The sequence below is a fragment of the Hibiscus syriacus genome, unplaced genomic scaffold (assembly GCF_006381635.1).
Source record: "Hibiscus syriacus cultivar Baekdansim isolate YM2019G1 unplaced genomic scaffold, ASM638163v2 tig00016725_pilon, whole genome shotgun sequence".
NCBI lineage: Eukaryota > Viridiplantae > Streptophyta > Magnoliopsida > Malvales > Malvaceae > Hibiscus > Hibiscus syriacus.
Window position 1 is genome coordinate 152,177 of NW_024062391.1, and position 15,447 is coordinate 167,623.

The following is a 15,447-nucleotide window of genomic DNA, read 5'->3' on the forward strand; positions in this document are numbered from 1 at the left end:
CTAGATTATGATTGTACTCTTCTGAGCCAAAACTCTGATGTCAAGTCACTTTCTAAAATATCTATGTTTTGTTATCGTTAAGGTTCAATATGTGAAGGAAAAGAATGTCGCTAACATTTGTCCAGATTTTGAAAATTGCCTCGCGAGTAACGTAAAAGTTACTTGTTCGAAAGTTTTGACCTGACTCCCGACCTGAATATGAGTTTTGTTACCCCCAAACATTCTGCGATGATAAGCTTATAACCAAAATTTATAAGTAAAGTTTTGGGATTAAGATCTGCTTCCTAAGTAATAAGAGAACAAGGTATTTGGTCCAAACTTAGACAAGGTGTTTTGCCCCAAAAGGTTATGCAATGATGTACTAAATTGAAGAATTTTTGGAATCATGCTTGTTCAAATTTTACGAGTTTAAAACCCAATAAGTGATGAGCTTTGTACCCCAATAGTTTGACTTGTATAACATTAAAGGAAAATATTCGTATACTTGGTAAAAGTGTAAATCTTGAGATGATTCTGTTACGTCTGAAAGAAAATAGCTATGTTTGTATGTTGCACTGAAGTTAAGAAAGTATTATTCTAATTAAGTATTGATATTTAAGGTATGTTTGGTTTTGCAAGGATAGTTCTATTCTGATTTTGGAAGTTGGATACGAAAGCGTTTTGTCGCGAACGTTTGTTCAGATGGTTAAAGTCTAGTAAACGAATCTTATTCTTGTAAAAGATACCTGAGAGATTGAAGAATTGATGCAAGCTTAGTTTTCAAATTTCTTTAACTTGGGTAAAATTTAGAGTATGAAATTTCTTTTAAGGAAGGGAAAAATGTCACAACCCCATTTTGAAATAAAAAATTATTTAATGAAATTAGGGACCAAACTAAAAATTTTTGAAATTTATAGCCCATTTTAGTATATACAGGAAATTCAGGGACATAGCCCTGAATTTACCCATTTGCTGTCGACAGAGAAAAAAATAAAGAAATAAAGTTGGTGCTGCAGGGATTCGATCTCTGACACGAGGTAGCCGCTCATGCCCTATACGTTTATGAAAGGGCACTATTTATTATTTTTTGTATTAAATATATATATATATATATTATCGCTTTAAGTTTGGGTTATAATAGCTAAACCCCAAAATCCATACTTCTCAAATTCCTAACCCCTAATCGAACTTACGTCGATCTTTACCAACCCTCCACCGTCGTTTGGCCGTCATGGTTGTCACCGCCACCACCATCTTGTTCACTGGTAACACACGAACGAAACTCGATTACCACCTCGTTGAGAAACGTCACCGTTTACAGTGGATAAATACTCAAAGTTGCGTCAAAACCAAACTTTCACCGCTGAAAATCAACGAACTCGGCCACCTCCATGGCCCGACCGCAACACCGCCTACATCATCGAACTCATCATGCAATTTCGGTCAAGACCCAACTGGTGGGACACATCGACATCGTTGGTTTCGTCCGTCCACTGTCGGGGTAAGTGTTTTAGCCTTTTTCTTTGGGTTCCGGTGAATTTGGCTTGTTTTTAAACGTTGATATGGCTTAGTATTAATGTTTTGGAGATCTCAAAGTGCTCGATTGTCACTCCTGACCCCCGACACCGTCTCCACGCGTTGACAGTGCACATGGGGCACCTCTCCCAATCCAAGAGTCTTCTAGAACCGATCCAGTCATACTAAACCAGGTCGAGCTGAGTCAACTCACTTATTCAACTCAATTGAGTCAACTCGTTAACTTTGACTGAGTGTTAACATGACCTTTGACTTTGACCAGTGTTGACTTTGACCAAAAAGTTAAATTTTTCAAAAAGTCATATTTAATGTTTTTCAACATCCTGAGCTCGAATCCGAAGTCCGTTTTGCCAAATTTGAACTCGGTAAGATGTTTTTCAGTGTTTAATCTTTGGATTTAATTTGGTTTTTTCGATTAAGTTATGTTTCTGACGTAAATTCGTTTGTTATGTATTTGAGACTTTATAGGTCTTGGACTTAAAGTTTGAGGGCAATTGAATAGAGTTTAAATGGTTGATCGATGTGGCTCATAAATTGAGGTAATACTTTACTACCCATTGCATGTTGTATGGTACAAGTTAGGTATTAGTTAATGCATAAATAAATATGATTGGGCTGGGAATAAATATTAACTATTTTAAACCTATATTGATCCTGATAAAATGTTGAAAATGCCCTTTGGATACAATTATGACATGATTTACCTCTGATAGTGGAAATGACTTGGAATAAATGAATGACCTTGGATAAACCCTAAAAATACCTTAAACCTATACATTAAACTGCCTCTAAAAGTCTTGGAACACGGCCCAAGCTCGTCGGTCTCTCTGGATACGATTGCAATACAGAAGTAAATAATATCATTAGGATACATGTTCATCTTCTCAAGATTCGTTCTAATGGTGGTATGATGGTGATTAGTTCAACTAGTGTAATCAATATTGAAAAGTGAATATTTTGAAGGATATCAGTCTCAATGATTAGTGAGTAATATGATGTTGAGACCTGTTCAACCTTATTTGACCCAGAATCATGATAATTCAATATAAATCTTGAATAGGACAAATTATCATTAAATTATTAAGTATTCTTTCAAAATTAAAGTAACAAAAATAGTCTTATAGAGTAAAATTACAAAAATGCCCTTGCACTGCAAAAAGACCCATATTGTCCCTAAAAGTGAAAAATAATCCTTAAAGAAAATACCTGATCAAATTACCATAAAAGTACATATGTTTGGATTAATCAAAATTACTGAAATATCCTCAAGCTATGAAACAACTAAAATAACCTCCAATGTTCAAATAATCAAAATACCTTAAACCCTAAAAGAACCAAAATACCTTAAACTCTAAGATGAACAAAGTAACCTCGACTATTGAAGTGGTCTGTTAACCTAACGACATAAAATAAATGGATGTCCTTGGTAAATTTTAGAAACACCGATAAACCTAAGTGTTGTATTACCATTTAAGGTGAATCACGACCCAAGTATGTTGGTCATTTTGGATATTGTTGCAATTTATAAATAATTTGTTTGTCTTGTAAATATCTATTCAATGTTGATTATAAATGAGGTTCGTTTAACTAGTGTAATCAGTACTGGGGAGGGAATATCTGGGAAGTATCTTGACTCAAATGATTGGCAAGTATTGCAGTGTTGGAATCTGATTAGTGCAACTTGACTCAAGTCTGAAGATTCGATATAATCTTAAATATTGTAAATTATCGCCCAACCATTATTAGGTCAAAATACTAAGAATTCTCCAAGAATCAAATGTTCAAAATGCCACTTATTAGCTGAATAATGGAATTACTCTAGTTATATATAATTTTAAATTATTCTGACGTAAGGTTCCTAAATACCTTCCTGATGCACTTGAATCCTAAATGGTACTAAAGTATCAATTCCTAAATATATGATTAGACCCATTAGTAATCGAACCCTTTTTATATAGGGATAACATACTTGAAATCTGATCAATCTATAGAAATTCTACGTTTTCCCTTCTTGATAACGATCAAATACCTCCGAAAAATAACTGACTCTTATGGTGTGTTCCCTACGTGTTATATGATTATTTTATCTATTTTGAAATGTGATTTAACGGAATTACTGATTTACTAATATACGAGTTGACTGTTTATGTACCATGGCTATCTGATATATGTTATATGATTACTTGTTTTCAATAGAAGATATGTTTATGCCGATATATGGACCATTGAATTCACTGCTTACTGTGTGAATTATTTATTGAGATAATGTTTTGAGTAGGATACTGGAGTATGCAGGTTCAGCTCTGATCAAGCTAGTAATTCCTTACGGACCCAAGGCATTCCCTTAGGTTGGCTCCTAGGTTCATTGGGCCTAGGGTAAGTCCTTATGGATGCAGTCCTGGGGAACTACATATGTTGTATAGATGGAGAGCATTCATGTGATTTAAAATTCACTACATATTCAATTCTATAATATTCTATAAGATCATGATTTTGATATTATAGGGCACTGCTAAATCTAATTTCTACTATATACTATATGGGTAGGAGTCTGGAGTACAGATGTTCAGCTCTGATCAAGCTAGTAATTCCTTACTGACCTAAGGCGACCTTTGGGTAGGTCCATAGGCCCCAAGGTACTCCCTTAGGGTGGCTTCTTTACTTTGTACGTAGGGTAAACCCTTATAGATGCAATTTTGGGGGACTGCATATGTAGTATTTAGACGGAAGATATTACAGTGATTTGAAAATTTTGTTTTACTAAAATAACATATCACTATTTATAATCTATGATTTAATTTATTTTGGTTACGTGGGAACACACTAGACATCCTATTCCAATCTCCTGATATTTTCCTCTAAACTGTAAGCTTCATGTCTTTTACTTGAAGAAATATCAGTGGAACATCAGCTCCCCACGAAAACTTGTAGACGTCTGTATCAATAAGGAAAATTTATGCTTTCCCATTTATTTTCATGTCCTTTACCATCACTTGGTAGTTCTGTATTACTGAGCTTCCCAAATCTCACTCTTTTACTCACCATTTCAGGTTAAAAGAATTGATCCAGTAAAACTATCAACGACTGTAATGGGAGTTCCTTTGGCTTGGGTTGAAGAGTATGGTACAACTGTAATTAGGGGGCATGTAGGTCACATTTGATTTTTATACCGAGTCTAAAACTTGTATGATTTTAATTCTATTTGTAATACATAAATGGTTTTCTAAACTTGTATTTTAATTATCAATTGTTTTATGATTTTACGTGTTTTAACAAAAATTTTAATTTTTCCTGGATTTTTACTGTGGGTCGCTCCGGTTGCTCTAATGTGACACCTCGGATTGGATCGGGTCACCCACATCGGTCTAAGGGATCGGGTCACCCACATCGGTCTAAGGGTTTTACATGGATTACCAAGAAAATTCCATGTCTTACCAAGGAAATTCCATATCTTACCATATATTTGCTTGTCCTTTAGCATCATCTGGTAGTTTTGTATTACTGAGCTTTCCAAAACTCATTCTATTACTTGTCTTTTCAGGTTAAAAGATTTAATCCAGTTCAGTTATTGACATCAGAGATGGGAATTCATTCGGCGTCGTTTGCAAAATACAATATATGTAATTAGGGGCATGTAGGTCACATTTATTTTTATATTGAGTTTGAGACATGTATGATACTGTATATGACTAAAATTTTATTTTAATATATGAATGATTTCTAAACTTGTATTTTTATTTATAAATTATTTTATGGTTTAAATAGTTTATCCAAAAAATTTATTTTATTTTTCATTTATTTTTACCGTGTATCGCTCCAGCGGCTCTAATGTGACACCTCATATCGGATCGGGTCACTCGCATTGGTTTGAGGGTGTTACATCTCCCCATTGGTAGACACCTTTCTTTGGCTGGGCTAAGTAATGGTTCGTGCTGTCTGTCTGAAGAGGCCGATGAAACGGTTTTACACGCCATGAGAGATTGTGTCACTGTGGGTGTATTTATCGTTCTGCTGGGTTCACGTCCTCTGCTATCTATCAACCACATAATTCAATTGGAGATTGGTTACATAATTCAATTGGATTTGTTGCATGTTTCCTCAATGATGCTATTGTTGGTTTTGTTATATAATATTTGGCATCGTTGAAATGTGTTTCTTCATGATAACAGATTGATTCCAGGTTGGCAGCTGATCGCATCAAGTCAGTCCCTTATTTCAGCTTACACGGCGGCACAAGGTCGAATGGTATTCTCATCTTCTTTAACGGGGACCCTGATCGGTGGCACAAACCAGAGGAGCATATTATCACCATTAATGTGGACGATGCATGCCCAACGTCGACTGGAAATTCAGGAGTAGGTGTAATCGCTGGAGATCATCACAGTTTAGTTGTTACCGCGCAAGCCATTCCGATAATTGGTCCATTGATTCTCAGTTTGGTGGAGGCTAAAGCAATCCTACAGGATGTTTATATGGCTTTAGAATTAGATGCTCATCATATTCAAATTGAAAGTGATGCGGCTAATGTGATTCGGCTTCTGAAATCACCTTCTCCAACATTGTCGCCACTGTACTATAGTCTTCAGGAGGTTCGCAGTCTGCTTTCTGCTCATGGTCATCTTAGCATCCATTTTGTTCGTCGGTTTGTCAATAAGGCCGCTGATGGTCTTGCTCGCTTTGCATTATCTCTTCAAGTGACATCTTACCATGCTTATGAATCACCTAGTTGTATTTTGGACATATTATTATCTGATGCCATTCATGGCTAAGCAATATAATCTTGGTTTCTTTCTCAAAAAATAAAAACATATACTTCTATTACATTATATAATGTTGTTAATTGAAATAAAAAAATATTCTAATGGACTGTCCTCCCTTCCTCTGACTGAGCTTAGTATAACCTTCTGTTCTGGCTTTGCTTTAATTCCAAAAAAATGTATTAACATAGATTCTTTTAAATGTGTTTTTATTTTATTTAAAAGTTAAATATTTCGTTAGCAATCTCTTGAGCAAATTGTTAAAAGTTTTCGGTTGGAATAGATTCTTTAAATATGTTTTTATTTTATTTACAAGTTAAATATGTCGTTAACAATCTCTTGAGCAAATTGTTAAAAATTTTTGGATTGAAATCTTCTTTTTCCTTTAAATTGTGAGTTCAATAGTTATCAAGAATAAAATTTTCCGTTCTACAATAGAGATGAACTTTCTAATCCTCCTTTGATGTTATTTAAAAGATTTAATAATTCATCTAATTAAATCAATCACTAGTAATTTTAAACGTCTATAAACATTCGTTAGATAAATAAATCTGAATTAAATTATTTCACTATTAACTCATATAAAAACACTTTCAATCATTCATTCCAGAACAAAAATATTATATCAACACTTTTGACAAGAATAATTAACATATTAAAGTATAAAAATTTAATTTTATGGTGTGGTAAGATAGATTCAAGGACAAACATAAAATTTTATGTTAGAGTGATTTATGTTAGAAATATAAAATTAAATATATAATAACAAAACAAAAAAATTTATATAAAAATTTAAAATTTTTAGAGCCATGCTCCAGCAGTCTACTGGATTCATCCAAAAGTGACAAAATTAACGAAATAATGATGCACCTCAAAAAATTTCAAATAAATTGTTGATAGAAATTTATTTTTATATCTATAACATTTATTACAATGCTTTGGAACTTATCATGTGCTAGTAAAATGTTTTAATAAAAAATATATTTCATGTCACGAATTTCAAAATATTATAATAGATATTTAAAGGTGTCCTGTTTCGTTAATTCATTATTCCATCTACGTTGTTTACCTGATTTTGCTTCCAAAAGGGTCAAAACAATAATTTAGTTCTAATAAAATATTGTACTTCTGAAACCTGCAAGTAATATAGAGAGAACGTGTGCATTGCGCAACTGTTTTATTGCTGCTCTGCATTCTAAACTCCCATCCATTTGCATTAAAAAAAAACCCTTTGATTTCGTTGGAGAAATCGGAATTGTAAAAATCAACCACGATGGCTTCCTCTGATCCGGATACTACGAAGGCGTATCACCAGAACGTCGTCGTGATGAGACACGGCAACCGTATGGACAACTTCGATCCCACGTGGATCAAACAGCAGCGAGGCCATGGGACCCTCCGCTCATAGATAACAGCTTGGCCAGGGCTTTCAAGGCGGGTCGCATTTTACGGACCCTCCTTCCGTTCCCGATCCACCACCGAGTCTTCGTCTCCCCATTCCTCCGCTGCGTCCAGACAGCCTCCGAGGTCGTCTCCGCCCTTTGCACCGTCGACGTCGACGCCAGTGGCAAGTCATCTAAAGACGTCATAAAACTACTTACGCATTCTTATTTGAGACTTTGCTTGTATTTTACATGTTTCTATTGAGTATGGATTGTGTGAGACGTTAAATAGAGAAACAATTAGGGTTGACTTAGCGCCTAAGGATGGGATCTTCCGTTTCGATGTTCCACAGCTTGAGTCTATGCTTCCAAGTGGCACGTTGGATCCATGTGTCGAACGAGTTTACAAAGAGGTAATGTTTCTCAATCAGACTATCATAAGATTAGGGATGGATGGGGAGGTGCGGATTGCAATCGCATTTTCTTTTATATTTTGTAATTAATAATCTAATTTAGTATTCTCTGAACTTCAGACTATCAAGAAAGATATAGTAAAGTACTCGCCGTTGATTTTGATATATCCAATTTCTAAACAATTTAAGAATTTTGTCTTAAAAAAATTACAGTTGCCGCAATGGGAAGAGACAGTGGAGGGTTGTAGAAGTAGATATGAACAAGTTATTACGGCATTGGCTGATAAATACCCTTCTGAAAACTTGATATTAGTCGCACGTGGTAAGTAAGCTTCTAACAAACAAGAATTACAATGATTTCATCTGCTTCTGCCTTCTGCTGCATATTTAGCCCTTTGTTCTCTGTTTCATAATGCCAGGGGAAGGAGTTGGAGCTTCGATTTCGGGGTTCTCGGAGCACACGACCGTGGTCGAAGTAGAGTAGTGTGCGTATTCGGAATTAAGAAGATCGGTCTCGAGCAAAAACGGGTCGATTGCTGCTGGGAACTTTGAGGTGGTTACAAAAAGTGGTCAGGCTGGGATCACTTACTTCAAATGAATTATGTTTCAATGGTAATGTTATCGATTCTTTTCCTTGAAACCATGAAAGAAGATGACTCTAGTTTCATCATCTCAAGCATGTCTCATCCTTCTTCATGGTGTGACTGCTGTTTGTTTATTATGTATCAGTTCTTAAAGTCATTGAATAATCAGGTTTACGTCATGAATCTGTGTTTGTTCTTTCCCTTGTATTACGATGGACCGATGTTGTTTTTCTAGTCTGACAATCTTTGTTAGAGGATTCAGTTCACCCCTAACAAAGCATCCCATCTAGCAAATTGGATCAAAGCAACCCTATCTATATTGTTCCGCCATCCTTCGCCTTCGACCATACGAGATCATGTGCCAAGGACGGTGGATTTTGTACCGGAAGAGAGAGAATCTGATCCCATCTAGCCATTTACATCAGAAGAACCAGTGACTACATGACTTATCAGCTAAGTTTTTGCAATAGTTCAACTATGGCAAAACCCCATCGATAATATACAGCATCCCCTTTCTCCCAACGTTCACGACAACGCCACTCAAAAGAACATAGAAATTGTCATCAAGATCTCAGTTTATTTATATAAGTTGTGTAATATTCTTAGCCAGAATGAAAACACACACACAATCCTTGCGCAGCAATAATACTTAACTCAGGCGGCTTCAACCAAATTTCAGTAAACTTGGGGTAAAATTTAAAAATAAAATTACACAAGAACAAAGCGAATGGTGGCGATAAGGTCACAGACTTATCTTTTATTGCACGTGCGACGTTTTTGTGTACCAACTTTTTAGTGACTACGTCAATCTAAACATTTCAAATATATGTTTGGCTCAAGCTAAGCGAAGTAGAGAATAAGAAAATCACTTGTTTTAGGCATCTCCAAGGTTCTCTACTATTAAAATAGAAAAGGCATTCCTCTTCAAGTGCAAAAGGTTTTAAATTTTGGGTAAACTACTTCAAATACCATTCACCTTCCATGAGATTCAAACCAAAGTTCTTCATAAACCATTGCTAAACACTCCACCACCAAGCTAACTTCAAGAACTTGTTATATTCTTAACAGAACTAATATATATCTATAATAGTAGTTGTATACTCTCATTTTCCTCTCTAATTCAAACCCATAGAATGCCAACCAATTGTTAGACGAAATGCCAAGCTCAATTGAGTACCGGGTTCAACAGCCGGTTCGTTTTCAATGAAACGATTCGTATTCTACGTGATGAAAGGGCTGAGATTGTTAGTGCAGGTTTCTCTGTTGTCGATGATGATACTGTTCTACATACCATTCATCTTAAGGTACATCCACTGTTGTGCTTTAATGACTTTGATTTCGTTTACTCATTTTTTCTAATGATTGATTTTTGGGTTGAAATAGTGGTAGATTTTGGGAGGGATCACCAGATTACGGAGCTGCAAGGATATCTGAGAGATTGAAAAAGTTTGTCCATGATAATCTGAATCACTGATCTATATAACATAATGAAACGCCATTTCCTGTCGGTAATTAGCATATCATAAAACAATTCTGCTACTGATACTGCTGTTATGAATTACATATGATGTTTTCAATTCCCCAGCTTTATATTCATATTACCCCTTTGAATTACATCTCATGTACAAGAAGAAAACCACAATAAGAATGAATCGGAAACTTTAACCCTTTTGATTCATGCAATCATTGGATGTTTAGTAGGTATGAAAGTTTAATCTTCACTGTCTGGCATACTCTCTTTAGTGTGGGATTGTGATCTTACGTTGTAATCTTAATTAAGATTGTTCTACTTCTTTCATTTCTTCGTAAAATTAATTTCCACACTTTCGGAGAACAACCAAAAGTTAATTGGAAACCTACAAGAGCCAATGCAGGAACATTCTTTTCACCGTGGATGCGGTTGGGTGTTGAAACTGGAAGCCAAATCAACAACTTTGACTTTGGCAGTTGGTTGGCATTATTGAGGTGTTTATGGATTTGGATTGATGAGGAAGATGAAAGTATACAACTACTATTAAACATATATATTAGTTTTGTTAAGAAAATAATTTTAATGTTAGTTTGGTGGTTGATGTTTAGCATTGGTTCATTAAGAACTTTGGTTTGAATCTCATGGAAAGTAATTTTTCATCAAATGACTCTAATAAACAACTTCGTTTTGGCTTGTTTGAGTATCAAACTGTTGCGCTAAAACGACATTATTTTGGTGAGGGAGGCACATATCACCGTCACGACACAAAGATGTCATGTCATCGTGCCCTTAATAAATTAACAGCGGAGGGATATAATTTTAGTTAAACATAAATGTCAATGTTAAAATTGAAAAAATTAAAATATCAGTTGCATAAACGAATCCGACATTAAAGGTGACTAGTATTTAAAATAATTTACCCTTCAATTTTAATGTCCCAAAACTAAAAAACTTCCTATGTCTTCATTCCACCTCTATCATAGACCTCAAAAGCTCAAGCTTTTGCTCAACAAAAAGTACAATTACATGTCATATCTTTGTACACTATTAAGCTTTATATAAGATATGGTAGATAAATATTTCATATTTTGCAAGAGAGAAAGCCCTTTTGTCTCTCATAATTACACTTTGAACCCTCTATCTAGAAATGTTTGTCATTATATCCTTCAGGATACTAGGCCTTTAAGGTGTGTTTTATGTTTTTGTAGGCAACTATTGGACTCACGTTAGACCCAAGTGCGAGCCTTTGATGCCATTTTTCTTCAATAAAATCTCTACCGCTGGGGTTTCTTGTTTCCCCAATTGCATCCCGTCTTTCTTAACTGGTTATGCTTTTTGAAGTGAATTATTTGAGTTTTTTTTCGTGTTCTGATTTGTTGTTTTATTGTTTTGTTTGTAATCCAGAAAGAAAGTAGTATTTTTCGTAGAGTTTTAGAAGAAAAAAGGTTTAAGCTTTTTGTAGTTTGAAGATGCAGAACATTAGGAGGTGTGTAATATCTAGTAAGAGCATACAGCGTGGTCCCTTCAGATCGTTTCTGGAATCTAAGCTTTTTTTTTTGAATGATTTTGCATCAGCTTCTAAAAGGGTATGTTGATGAATTCCACCATTCCTTGCTTTCTATGGGTAGTTTTCCTATTTTGACATTACTGTTCTTTCAAATGCTTTGCTTGATATGTTTTTCTGTTTGTTTGTGTTATTAGCTGTCAAAGTAGTTGCAATGGTGATTGGTAAGTTGTTAAGTGAGATGGAGGGATATAGAATATAGTAGCATAAGTTATATACAAGTTAGTACTTAGCATGAACCAATTAAGCTCAGTGGTTAAGGAATTGGTGTTATCCCCGAGGTCACTGGTCCAAGCACGTCTGCAGGGTTGTATGAAGCTTAAGAGTCTTTCGAAAGGATGCTACCTTTTGTTCACCCTAATTAATAAATAAATAAATAAAGTAGTACTTATTAGTATAACAAACGACCTATGAGCCAATCAAATTTATTGGAGCTTCCTCTGCTTTTATGAGTTCAGCACTTCAGCCTAAACCTTGTTTTGACTTGATTAATATGATCGCATTATGGTTTTACATTCTTCTAAGAGTGTTTCTTAGATATATTCAATCTGTTTCGGTTGTTGAACCATTTTCTGATGACATACTTATTTCTGCAGTCTCCAGTGAATCCGAATTCTACTTTTGCAAGACAGTATGTAACAGGTGCCAATAATACATCGAAGGTGAGGCAGTAGTTCTCAATCTATTAAATTCTTCTTCTTTTTTTGGGTTCTAAATGGCTGAAGTGTGCAGACTAAGTGCTTTCTATTTGTACTCTCTCTCTCTCTCACCCCCCTCTCTCTCTCTCACACCCCTCTCTCTCTCTCTATAGCTGCAAAGTGCAAAATGCTTTCTTCTTTCATTCTGCAGGGTGTACTTGGAGCTAATGGTTAGTTATTTCTCATCTATGTTTATCTGAAACATTTATGTTCAATTTAATAGAGAATATTTTTCTCCCTGAGTTTCATCCAAATGCCTGAAGGTTATGGTCGATGGGATTTTTGTAGTCGTGTTGTTACTGAAATTTAACTTTACAGCTATTATCATTAGATATCTATTATGGAGAAGTTCCATGTTCACCTAACTGTCTTTCTGTTACTTTGTTGCGTAAAATATTGATTCATGCATAAGTGACCTACTTTGTGAAGTGCATAAAAGTTAATTCCAAGTTGGATTAGCATAAGAATAATTGTTATCTTCTTTTCTCCGATAATGGTTTACCTAATTTATCTGACAATTATGTCCGAAAGGCAGTTCACTTCTTTGTAGGGGACAGTGTGGCGGAGATTGTATAGTTAGGTTTCAAGCTTCGGTCCATCACGTAGAAAATTGTGGATTGAAGCTCGTGTCTCCTTACTTTGCTAGATCCTTTGCATCAAGAACTTCAAAGCAATCAAAAGAAGCATCTGAGGTTCGGATCTTAGCTTAAATTTTTGGCCTTTTTGTGTTCTTATCTCTGTTGGCTTTAATTGAAAAAAAATAATTTTCATGATGCTTCCTTATAATTATAATGTGCGACTGAATTCATGTTTTATCCACTTTTATGGTGAGGCAATCTATGCCCGGATGCAAAAGAGGAATCTTTCCGGAAGTGTGCGGGATTTAGCATCACCTTTCTTTCCTAATTGTGCATGGAATCACTTAAATTATTTCATCATACTCTGGTTATTGCATTGCAATAAATATTAAAGAAAACATAATCACTACTGAAGTTTATTCCATACCGAGTAAATACCATCTGTCCTCATGGGACCTCAAAGGCAATTGTGTACAACAAAGGAAAGAATGATTAAATTCAGAGTTCTCTGAGGCTGTACTCATCAAATGCTATACTGGTCCATATAATTCCTGCATTTCTTAGTTTTGTGGGCTTTATGGTTACTTGAAGCTTCACATCAGTCGCTCTGAGTTGTCGTCTTTATCCCTTTGACAGACTAGAAAAGAGTTATCCAATGTTGAGGATCCGTTTGATGCTCCTACATATAATATCCCAGAAAAGCCTGTGACATTTACAGAGGGCAAGCTACAGTCTCATAATCCTTGTTGGGCTCGGCATTGCAGCTGCTGCAGGATATGCTGTCTTCTAGGAGTTGATATTTCAACCAAGAGAGTAAGCTTCAAATGCCTAGTTGGCGATTGGAGTTGCTAAGCTTATCCCTTCTTTACTTGCATCATAATTCAAAACCATGGTTTTATAGGTATAAGATATTCAACCAAGCTCTGGAAAGGATTCAGAACGAAAGCCAGGTTTGTAGAAAACAGCTTTCTTGTCTTTGAACCCAACACTCTGAAACGGGGCATTGGAGTATATCTCAGTTAATCAGTTCTCGGTCGAAACTAGAAATATTAATGTATTATAAGTAACTGTGGATCTTTAGGCAGAAGCCTGTCAGTATAATCTACAGCCAGCATGAACATCAAAATAATATTTTAGAAGCCATAAATAAGAACGGAGTATGCTAAGGAGATTAAAAATAAAACGGAGAACAAATAACATAGAGCGGTTATCAGGACAGATTTTGGATGAATCTAGCATATACTAGCTTGATAAATTATAAGTACGTTTCTGTTTTTCTTACATGTTTATATGACTAAGCATATATTCGACAGACAACCGAAGTATATGTGATCCTAATTCTATGCCGCATGGTATTTACATTTGTTTCTGTCAGGTTAGGGTGAGGATTGGACATCATATTACCGGCTATGGTCAAGAAACTAGAAATCGTGCTGCTCGCCAACGTATTCCAAACAGGATTTACACGGACGAAAATGGCATAGAACATGTGGAGGTGACCCTCTAGTCTTTACAAGATTGTTGGGGAAAATTCTTTATTTGTTTAGATGTTTGTAAGCAACTTTATATTATTGCAGTTTTTTAGCGTCCTAGGCCTCTCATGTGCAATTTTTTATTTGGTGATTGCTTATTAACCATTTTAAACAGGTTAATTTCTATATCCGTGGGACCCATGGAGCCGGGAAAGTTTTTGCCGAAATGTTCAAGGACAAAACCGACAACGAATGGAAGTATACCTACTTGATTGGTCAAGTCAGTTCTCCTTCCCGAGCAGAATTAATGCTGGAGTCTTATTTACCAGCAGCAAAGATAAGACCCTCTTCATCAAACTAACATCGGTGTAAACTTATTTTTGGAAGAGAATTAAGATGTTTATGGATGATGAGTTTTGTTTTCAGTGTCATTTGATCATAGTCACTGGTTGCCTCTACTCAAACATGGCAAAGTGTTCAGTATTTCCATAGATTTGATTGAGAATTGTTTGTCCGTTCTCCTTAAAGTTGTGAATGGGTTCTATTCATTAACTTCACCCCTTAGTACTGGTGGTGAATGCATGGATTGAAATCTTAATCCTATGCTGGGCAAGATTACACAAGTTACGATCAATAATATTCCATCATTGCAGCTGTTTTTCCTCACACCCTCTCTATGTTCAGTATGATTTGAATGTTATCCGACTGATTTGTTGTGCTCTTACCGAATTCACAGGCTCTTATTTTTGCCATATTCTACTCTAAATTCGAATTGAAACATGATTTTGTCCGACAACCTTGTGAATGCCACAGAGTGACATGCTGAAGTAGAAGGGTTGATGCTGAGTTCGCCGGAGGGAATCAAACAATGATTGTCGGCATGAATCTGTCACTCCCATAAGTTGAAAGAGATCCTTCATACAAGGCTCAAGTCATTTGACATGATTTTTAAAAGTAATCAAATGAAACTAAATCAGAGTTTTTGGTGACATTTGATAACTAGCACATGATAA

At 35.4% G+C, this 15,447-nt stretch overlaps 2 pseudogenes; both read left to right on the forward strand.

Moving 5' to 3' along the window:
• Positions 1-7,479: 7,479 nt before the first annotated feature.
• Positions 7,480-8,779, forward strand: LOC120208616 (annotated as a pseudogene).
• Positions 8,780-10,545: 1,766 nt separating this feature from the next.
• Positions 10,546-14,888, forward strand: LOC120208623 (annotated as a pseudogene).
• Positions 14,889-15,447: the final 559 nt, after the last annotated feature.